This window comes from Phodopus roborovskii, unplaced genomic scaffold (assembly GCF_943737965.1).
Source record: "Phodopus roborovskii unplaced genomic scaffold, PHOROB, whole genome shotgun sequence".
NCBI lineage: Eukaryota > Metazoa > Chordata > Mammalia > Rodentia > Cricetidae > Phodopus > Phodopus roborovskii.
Genome location: NW_026125640.1, coordinates 511924 through 523536, shown reverse-complemented (window position 1 = coordinate 523536; position 11613 = coordinate 511924).

Here is an 11613-nt window from a genome sequence, read left to right as displayed (position 1 = left end):
AGGACACCTTGCTCAACCTTGATGTAGTGGGGAGGGTCTTGGTCCTGCCTCAGCTGAATGTGCCAAGCTTTGTGGACTCCCCATGGGAGGCTTCACCATTTCTGATGTGTGGATGGGATGGGGTGAGGTAGTGGAAAGGGGAAACTGTGGTTTGTATGTAAAATAAATAGAAAAAAAGAATCCAACATGGTAGGAATGCATGGCAGCTAGCATGCATTACAGTTAGTAGGTATGGCAGCAGAAACAGAGAGCCAAGAGCTCATATCTTCAAATACATACATGAAGCAGTGATAATGATCTGAAAAATGGTTAAGGCTTCTAATTTCAAAGGTTGGCCATAAGGCCCTTAGTGACAGGCTTCCTCTGAAAAGGTCGCATTACTTAAACCTCCTCAAACACAGCACAGAGTAGAGACTAAGTGTTAAAATATGGACACCTATATTAGATATTGCTCATTCAAGCCCTTACAACTTTCCTCCATCACTAAGAAAACCCCAGAGAAAAACACTTCCCACTTGGGGAAAAGAGAAAATTAATCCTAGGCTATAGAGTTAAAATCCAGGGTTGGGCATGTGACAGTGACACTCCACTGGAAAAGAAAAAAAAAAAAAAAACCCACACTTGCTGTAGGTAAGTAGCTGAAAATTGAGCCACTGCAACTGTGTGGACTACCCCCATTAACTAGCCTTAACTAGACTACCCCCATTAACTAGCCCCCCACCCAACCTCAGGCAGTAGAGTGGGGAGCAGAACTCCACCAGCTGAAGTAGCACATCGAGGACAGGGATTTATCTTCGAGTCCAGTAGCAGGCTCAATGTGAGATCAAGATTTGTTAAAAATGAAGGTTGCGTAGGTAGTCCAAAGTTCAGTTTGTAAACCAATGACCAGATGGAAATCTCTGCACATGTAGGACAGGCCTGAGTAGGTTTGGGAATATGTCCTACACTCCAGAGTATATCAAAGCCCCTGTGGTTGAAATACAGGTTTGACCCAGCTTAGCACCAGTTTTTGTGGCCAGGGGACTGTCTCTACCACTCATCCCAACTTTGGCCAGTAGAGCTATTGCCAGAGCAGTACTCACATACAAGAATCTTGAACTGCCCCAAGGCTAATCCATCCTGTGCATCAAGTGGCACAGACTTGTGATTTGGCTTGCATCACTGCTACCTGTGATGACTTTGTAGATCCTCACAAATCATGCAATTCAGGCAAAAATCTAGCTTAATACAAAGTACAAGCCAATGTGACCAATGTTCTGCCTTCGCTAACAATATACCAAATTTAGGCAATAAGTAACTAAATCATACAAGTGTTTGCCATGGAATTGGCTCAGCTGCTGAAGCCAAATATGTGCAGGTCTTATATTCCCCATCCCCAGTTCTGCCTGATGTTAGAGCCTCTAGTGCATTTCCAGTGCAAAGGGAAGGTATACAGCCTATGTCTACTGGACATCCAGTGCATCACTTTTGGCAGGTTCCAACAGTCCTAGGTCATGAGTCTATCTAAGTAATTGGCAACTCTTTGGAGCCTAGCTCTTGTTCCTAACCCATTGTTGTGCCAGTTTTGTTGGGCAGTAGTTTCAGAGAGTGGCACAGCTTCTGGTTTTTGTGGCCACAGGAGTTTAGGGCTTGTCCACCATCCAAATGATTCTTAAAGTCTATCCACAAGCCAGTAACTGGAGACAAGGCCCCAGGACCATGGCTGAAAGAACAGACAACCCTCTCTAGGTACTTGTTTTTTAATGGAAAATTGGGGAGAAGCTCGAATTTGCCTACCGAACTGATATAATGACAACATACCATTAGCAGACTTCTGCCAGATCTGTACCTTAACACTATACAGTGCTAGGATAAAGCAAACGACTAAGACGTTAGAATTTCTTGAAAGAGAAGCATATTCAGCGTCTGGCTCTTCAGTGCCAGATGATGTTATATACCTACAAATATCACATGCTTTCGGAAAACCATGACCTTGTCTACGGCCATACCATCTGAATGTGCTGATCTCATCAGCTAAGCAGGGTTGGGCCTGGTTAGTTCTTAGATGGGAGAAAACCATAGTCTCATCTAGTCCTCAGATAAGATGTCAGAAGTTGCTCAGGCAGTCACTGATGTGAGAGCAACCTCAGAGAATTTAAAACAGTTGTTTTAAAGAAACTAACTCAAGAAGCTTGAAGAAACAGAGAAATGTGTCAATGGTATAAAAAAGAAAACTTAAAAAATATAGGAGCAATTTAAAAGTCAAATAGAAGATATTAAGATGAAAAGTCCATTTAGGAAATTTTTAAAGGTGATACAAGATCTAAACAGAAAAGACAAAAAGTAAGTAGGATAGAATATAAAAGCATATGAAAACATAGTTTGAGAAGAAGAAAAAGAGGAATGAATAACGCTCACTAGTACTTTAGGGAACAACATTAAAGAAGGAAGTATTGTGATGCTGGGGCTTACCCAAGAAGCACTTGAGAATGCCAAAGGGCCAGAAAGCTTATTTATGGATTAGAATAATCAATATTGTTTAAAATTCCCTTACAAAAACAATTACAGAATGAACACAATTTCTCTTAAAATTACAGTTTTTTTTTATAGAAGTAGTAAAGATAAATCTTGTAAAACTTATATGAAACCATAATAACTCCCAATAGCCAAAGGCTTTCTGAGCAACAAGAACAAAGCAGGAGATAGTATGCTAGTTACCTGACTTTAAAGATATTATAATGCTATACTAGTCAAATCAGCATTAGATTGAAATGAACAACACACTGGGAAAGAACAGAGTCCAGAAGTAAACTCACTCATTGATCACCAATTGACTTCTGACCAAAAGTTCTAAAAATGTACTGTGGAAAATAACAGCCCCTTTAACAAATGGTGTTACAAAAACTACATCCACGTGTATATGGATGTTGGACCTTAATATAAGACACGACATTATCAAACTACTAGAATAAAGTATAAGGGAAATGCTTCACAATATTGAAATTAGCAAGATTTTGGGGACAAGAACCCCCAAAATACATACGTTGAAAGCAAAAGTACAAAAGTGGGATTACACCAAAGGAAATGTTCAACACAGTGCAGAGACAATCTATATACAGAATGAGATCACATTTGACAACACTTTAATATCCAAAATATATGAGATCCTAAAAACTTAATAGCAATTAGATAATCCAATGTCAGATGGGCATAGATTTAAAGAGATTAATTCTCAAAAGGCACACATATGGACAACAGGTACATGAGAAAATACTCAACATCATTAATAATCAGGAAAAGGCAAATCAATACAATGAATTATTACTTCACTTCAATACGAACGATTAATGCATTTTAAAAAGATATTAAGCATTGACTACGAAAAAGAGAAAGGGTAATTCTTGAACACTATTTCCGGTAAAGCAAATTATCTCAACCGCTATGGAAAAAAATATAGATGTTTCCCAAATTAAGAAAAAAAAACTACTGTATGATCTAGCAATTGAACTATTGGGTATATAACTAAGGAACTGAAATCAGTATTTCAAAGAAATCTCTACATTCTAATGTTCACTATAGCACTATCACAATATCCAAGAAATGTAAAAAGCCAAGTGTAATAGTGGCATAAATATTATAAAGGTCACTAAGACCGCTTTCTGACTGGATTTAAGACCTAATCCACAGGATGAAACTCATGTCCTGTATTGTAAATCTAGTCAAGGACCTATGGCTGAAGAACCTACTACCATTATTTTTGTTAAATGCTAACTACCTTTTAAACACATCCTATACCCATAGATTACTACATCTCTCAACCATCTTTAGAGGGTTTTTGCTGTAGATTTGCAATTAACACAGAGGTTCACAATCAATCAGTGTTGAGAATAAGTACTCAGCTCTAAATGAAATGTTTTGTCATATCAATTCCTCCAGTGGCTCAGGGATCAGGGAAGAAGCAGTAGCAGAAGAAGCAGTAGCCAGACGTTGTGGAGGAGTGCTGAAAAAGTGTTTGAAATGATAGGGCTTCACCTAAGAACTCACAGTTGCTGTGACTGATTGCACAAGGCCTGTACAAGATCAAGCCAGTCAACATTACAGCAAGGATGAGGGAGTAGAGGTGGTTATGAGAGGTGTTGGAGGGGAGCAAATGGGGGTAGATTTGATTAAAACACCTTGTAACAATGTATTAAATTCCCTCCCACAAAAAAATAATAGAAAAGCCTGCTCTTTGCTGAAGACAGAACAGGAGTGTATCTATAAGAGGGAGGGAGGATTGAGAAGAGTAGAAAGGGGCTGCCATCAGGATGTAAAATATGAGATAAGAATAAATTTAAAAAATAAATAAAAACAGGTTTTCAGGAGAGTATTCACCAGGCTACACATTTGAAGCAGCTCTGTACACTAACACAGATCACAGAAGGGAGCCATGTGGGCAATTCTAAGTAGTCACAATAAACAGTAATTTGGAATTATTCAATTCCAATAAATTATTCAATTTATTCAATGAAGTAAAATTAATTTTATTAATTCCTCTTATTTAGGCCAGTAAACTCCAAGTATCTGACTTCATCATATCATCCAATCAATGTAAAGGTAATTGGTTAGTATTTCCTTGTTAGTATTTCCATTACTTTGTTTTGGTTCTAAGATTTTAGGATATTCATGTTTTATATTTACACATTGTAGTTTGAAGTAGACATATTTCATATGCTCAGTCACATGTGGCTAGTGGCTGCCACACATGATAGACCAGTGTAGACATAATAGCATTCATTAATACTAGATGCTAAATTCAAGTGCTATCTAATGCCATGACATTGTAGCTTATAATTTATCTCCCTTTAAAAATGTGTAGCTATTGAGGCCTTAATAATATTTGTTTTATCCTTTAATACCAGACTGCTCTTTCAGGGTACAAACAGCCCTGCATACCTGAATAGTTCCTTGAGGTTTAATAGAAACCTTGATTATCTTTTTCCTTTAGAATTAGTTCTCTAGAGAACAGAGAAAATAAATTCAATGTGAAAGGTAGAAAATGGGATATGAAGAAATTCCAAGGAGTTCTAAAACCTAGGAAATGAGGTCAACATTCAGGCAGAGAAGAATTTGTTTTCAATGTAACCCACAGTACTGGGTGAAAAGTATGACATTTGTGGGTGAAGACCACTCTGCCTTAACACACTTCCTGGGCCCTTTACTTTTTTCTTTATAAATATACTTAGTAGGGGAGAGAGCAAACAGTCCTCCACTACCAGAAGTTATGCAGTCGACTTTCCCACATTTGGGGACATCCCAGGATTCAGCATATCAGGAGTACAATGAATAAGCCTCCCTCTGGGGAAGCAATCTTCATAATCATGGTATTACTCATGCTGTTCCTGAACCCTCCCTATGCTTTAATAAAGAAGAGTTCAGAGTCAAGATCACATTTGAAGTCCAGGATTAGGCCACACTAGGCCTTTCACAGCTGGAAAATGTATTCTCCAGTAGAAGTGGCCAAACACTTTTCCCCACTGATCTTGTAAGTCCAAATAATGACAAAAGAAATACATGCAGGAAATACTTTTAAGACATTGAAGTGCAAGTCATATATCCTTATAAACACTGAAACTTCTTGAATCTTTCTAAAGTGTGGGAAAGAATCCTTCCACATGTGTCAAACCAGCTAACTAGAGGTCCATGTGGAGGTTGGAGGAAACAATAAAACATTTTGCTTCTCTCTTGCAATAAGTTTTGTTCCTGGGATACTGAGAGACTGATGGTCTAAGTGGGTAGAGTGAAGCATTTTGAGGCCTGTGAGCTGAAATTAAAATATGGCTATACAGACCCTTAACCACACTGGTTCTCCACAATGGGAGCTCTTAGTAGACAGAAGAAACTACTCCAACAGTGAAATTGCCTCAATAGTTCTGTGCTTTCAATCACAGTGAGTCTTTTGAAAATAATTTACTTTTATTTTGCGTGCATTTTAAAACGTGTTTTGTCTCCATGCATATCTGTGAAGGTGTCAGATCCCCTGGAACTGGAGTTACAGACAGTTGTGAGCTGTCATGTGGGTGCTGGAATTGAACCTGGGTCCTCTGGAAGAACAGCCAGTACTCTTAACCTCGGAGCTGTCTCTCCAGCCCCACAGTGAGTGTCTCTCAAGTTTACCTGACATGCTAGTGGTTCCGCTTTCCAATTTTAATTCTTGTTTGTGGTGTAGACTAGGAGGACTATGGTGGTTACTCTGACTACAGTGACTACTAGCACTACAACAGGACCCCTATTGGCTTGAAAATTATTGTACAAACGTTTGCTAGATACTTCTAGTTACTAGAGAGGATGTCAATTCTGCCACCCAGTTTAAGAAAATCCTTTTGGTAGGAGAGGGTAACAGGAGAGTGCCCTTCTTAGTGCTATGGTGGTGGTAGTGGGGGATGGTCTTAAAACATGGTTCTGAAATAGGAATTTTACATCCTGTTTTGTTTCTTGAGTAGTATCACTCCTAAAGCAGACTCATTAACTGCAGGCTTGAGGTAATTAAGATAAGAAGCAAACTGCATAATGCAGATATATAAAAAGGATGGTATTGCCAGCATTTGAGGAAGTAGGCTAATCAAGTTTCAATCAGAAACTCATCATTGGGAGAGGAAATTAATTCAGGATGGGAAGCAGGGAGGAAGGAAGAACACATACAGAATCTTCAAGTCTGTCTCCACACATCTTTTCTTTGGAGGGCAGCAAACCCTGAATTTTTTTCCCCCCTGAACAAGGTGTTGGCATATTATAGCCATTACTGAAAGTTTTCTCATCCTCTCCTGTAGAGATACTGCTGTTGTATGTGCCTCAAAGATGGTCTCCATTCCCAACCCTGCTCAAACCAACACAGCTGGAAAGCCAATAATTTGCACAGAAAATACTATGTAGTAATAAGTAAAGGCATTTCTTAGCAGGTGGTTTTCACATAAAAACAACACTGTCATCTACAAAGTTCATGCTTCAGAGCCATGCAATTGATTTAGAAAGATTGCAAAGAAAATCACTTCTTAATGCTTTAAGTAAGTTTACGATTTTGGGCTGCCCCCCTGAATGGGTATCTTTGCTATATGAGGCAAGCAGTTTAGACACAGCCATAGTCTAGAACATGAATGTACAGAAAACTCACCATCTTAGCCTATCAGGGACCTCATCTGCCAGGCTTTATTTTATAGTGGGAAAGAAGGGGCTAAAGGTTTCTGGATGTTAACTTAGCAAGTTCAGCTGCTATGAAGTATCTTTTCCTGAAAAAGAGACTCTGCCAAGAATGTTATTCATTTAATTACAATGTATAATTGGCATGTCTGAGTGCTTTTTCAGTTGCAAAGATAGTCATAAAACATATATCCCCTTATATTAGAGTTACATGAGAAGTAATTTCTGGTATTCTATTGCACAGGTGACTACTGTGTACTGTACATTGCAAAATAGCTAGGAAAAAATTATGAATACTTCCACAATAAGTTAATGACAAATGTTTGAGGAGACAGACTGGCTATTTCTGTAAGGACATTACACAGTGGATACATATATTAAAATATCACACACATGACCATAAGGATGTATAGTATTTTCTCACTATGTGTCCCTGGTTAGCCTGGGACTCGCTTTGTAGACCAGAGCTTGCCTCTGCCTCAAATGCTAAGATAAAAGACACATCCCAAAACATTCAGTAATCTGCATACTTTTGTTACTCAGAAAAAACTCATCTTCTATAAGAGAGACACAGAGAAATATGGTCATATGGGGAATATCTACTCCCCTCATCTCAATCCTAGTCTGTTAATAAAAATATTTTTATTGAAAATAAGTCTGTTTTCATACAATATATTCTGATGAAAGATTCCTTTTCTCCAACTACCTTACCTCCTAGATCCTCCCCATCTCCCCACCCTCCTAACTCCATTCTCTATCTCTTCAGAAAAATAAAAACAGAATTTAAAAAGGACACAAAACACACACACACACACACACACGACCAAAACCTACAAAAACACAAAATTAGAAGCCATAACATGAAAGCAAAAAAGCAGTAAGACAAAAACCAAATATCGAAACAAAAGTCTAAAAACCACCAGAGTTGGTTTTGTGCTAGTCATGTACAGAGCTCAGATGAGAGGGGTGTGGGCATTCTTCCCTCAACCTGTTATACCTGGAATGCCTTACCCAGAATGGATAAGGGCTTTCCCCTTAACTGCAAATATGCAGCTCCAATTTAGTGTTCCCCAAAACACATACACAATGTGTATGTATAGCTATAGATATATACACATATACTCTACTCCCTCCCCCAGGCCACAAGCAAAGATGCCAGTTAGTAGGGAACAGGTGGATACTCAGTTGAGGCTGGGGGGCAGTTTGGATGCAGACTGTCAACAAGCACAGTTAGGAAGTTTTCTTTTCTTTTTTTGCAAGGGCATACCTGAAGGCCCCAAGATGGCAGTCTCTTGGCCTAGATGACAGTCAGTCAGCTAGTCCCCCAAAATTAAAATAAATAAAAGAACTAACATATGATCCTTCTGGGAATGTAGCCAAAATAAACAAAGTCAAGATGCTTAAAAGTCAACTGCACTTCTATATTCACAACAATAGCATTTGGAAAAGAATACAAACGAATAAAGAAAACATAGTATATACATGCAATGGAATATTAAACAACTTCCCCCCTAAAAAGAAAGCTGCTACTGCTATCAGAACTTACATGAGGTATCTAAAATAATCAAACTCATAGACTCAGACAGATACTAGTCGCCAATGCCTAGGGGGAAAACCATTGTTGCTAGATGGGTATGGAAGTTCAACTTTATACCGTGTACATTCTAGACATCTGCTACACAACATAGTGCATACATTTGCTAGAAGAGGTATTATGAACTGTAAGAGGGTAGTTCTCATGTTGTGTTCTTCTACAAAAAGAAAAAGAAGTAATAACAATGAAACACAATTAAACTTTTTGAGGTGTGGCATCTTGCTTGTGGTAATATCATGGATATTTGCAAATGCCTAAACTCAATAAGCGTACACATTCAATATGTGTGTTTTTGTGCAGCAATCATACTTCAACAAAGCTTTAAAAAAAAAATAGGAAAGAGAATAGATAGCCATATCTGAAGGACACCTTCAGAAACAAAGGAATTGTTAAAAACAGCCCATATCTAGCTCATGTTCTCCAATGACCCCTTTCAACACGTGATATTTTCCAATAACAGAAGCAATTAATTTCTATTATATCAACATATTTTTATAAAATGTTCCCAAAAAGCTAAAGTCACCCTCATATTTTATATTTATGGATCACCATAACATTCATGTTTATGTAGAATATATATGATATACAAATATATATTTATTATCTACATATATCACATTTGTCTTTGTGTCATACACAACAACTGACACAATTCAGCAAACTCTTAGTAGAAGTACCCAGCAGCATGGCTTCAATAAACTGAGCAAATTCTTACACACACACACACACACACACACACACACACAAAACCAAAAAAAAAAAAACAGTGTTTTCATGGAGAGCTGTTGTTTAAGGCTAAATCTTAGCATTCTTAAATTTCTCATGCTATGGCAGGAATTTCCATCTTACATTAAAAAAAACCACACACAAACACAAAACAAAACATTTTCAAATGAGCCTTAAATTTTAAAAGAAGTCATTTGAGGACTGTACAAGAAATAAAATGCAAGAAAAAATGAAAACTTAATTTATTATATGAAGAAACATAAGCAATATTTGAGCCAGTGACTCAGAGAAGCAATCCACAAAAGTTCATATCCACAATCCATTGGCTGAGATGTACTGGCACACACAACCATACTAATGTTGCAAGATAGATCTCAAGGAAATGCTGTGTTGTCAAGACAGTCAATGCTAATGCTTATTTTCCCATATACAAAATTGAACAGATCACATTCACATTTAATTAATGCTTTGAATAAGCCATTTAAGTTGTACTGTACAATCATCAAAAGATGCTGTTACATTCTTTATGAAATATAATACCTAGACAATAAACTTATATGCGACCAGAAGCACTTACTCAGATCCACTGGCTCTTTCTTTTCCTGCCAAGTACTAAGGGCTGGGGCCTATTTTAAAAATATTTATGCATTTATTGTGTGTGTGGGGGGGGAACTTGGTACACCATGGTATGCTTGTGGAAATCAGACAATCAGACACAACTTGTGGAACATTTCTCTCCTTCTACCTTGTAGGTCCCAAGGATGGGACTCAAAGTGTTGGGTTTGGTGACAAGCACCTTTCCCTGCTGAGCCATCTCACATGCCCTGAGAATTAAGTTTTGTAATCAACTGATGGTAACAGAGCACAATTGCAGAGATCAAAGGCCTATGTGTTCACTCAAGACACTGATGTGGGTAAAACTACTTAATCTCATTTCAGACAGTAAATAACAAAACAAAATACAAACAATAACCTGTTTATGGACTTGAATAATACTCTTTAAGGTATTTTGAAAATCTTTGCAAAATGTTTGAAAAATATGTTTGTACCTCTTACTTAATGAAATCTTTCCAACAGGTTTGTGAGATAAGTTGGACAAGTATATCATCTTAATTTGGTGAATGAGGAAACTGAGGCATAGAGTAATTGAGTTTGTGAGATTGCACCAGGAAAATGCCTGTTTACTAAGAGACTGAAATAATATCTGGTTTGCTAAAAACGAAAAAGCAGTCATTATAAAGCTTGAACTGGCCTTCAGTGTCTGATAATTAATCACTGTTAGTTTTGTTTGGGGTCATTCAAGATGCTTACCAACTGTCTAAAGTAAAGAAGCTTATGATATATTTGAAAATTAAGAATTAAAGAAATATTTTGTGTCATGTTTAAACCAGGCTGGGAAAACACAAGTGTCCTTGCCCTTGTCTAATTCTGAACCTGCCTAGTATGTGACAAGCTGGTAGCTGACTCTAGTCTCAGTGCCAAGGCATAATCTGAAATTGGAAAAGGGTATCACCACTTCTGCCCCTAGTCACTGCGAATATTCAGGGAAAGGTGGTCTTTCACATTAAAGAGTAAAAACACAATGAATAACAGTGTCTGTAAACATAATGAAGTCATTCGACAGAAGAAAGCATTTTGGAATGACTTAGGAACAGTCTTCCAACTTTCAGTCATTTTGAACACCTTGATTTATGAAATAACCAAGAGTGATTTAACATCTTTGCTTTGGTTTACTTGTAGTTGTTATAGATTTTCAAAGACATTTCCCCCTGTATTACAGTTTTGTACCTCTAAATATGAAAAGTATAAAGTACAGAGAAATATCTGCTCTATAAAGTATCACTTTGATGTTGTATGCTAAATTAATCTAGTCGTATTTAAAACAGGAAAAGTGGTACATGGATCAACAGAGAACAGACAACCTTAAGTTTCACTTTTATATGTTAAAAGTAGTCAAAATGGATGTACTGCCTGTGGATGCTCATAAAATTAAACTAGAAATACTAACAAACCAGGAGAATTATAAGTAAGGAAGTATACCTCATGAAAGTAAAATGGACGTTCTGCAGTTTTGGACCTTATTGATGTGTATGCATATAAAATGGTATACATATTAATAGTGTGAATGACATGTCAAA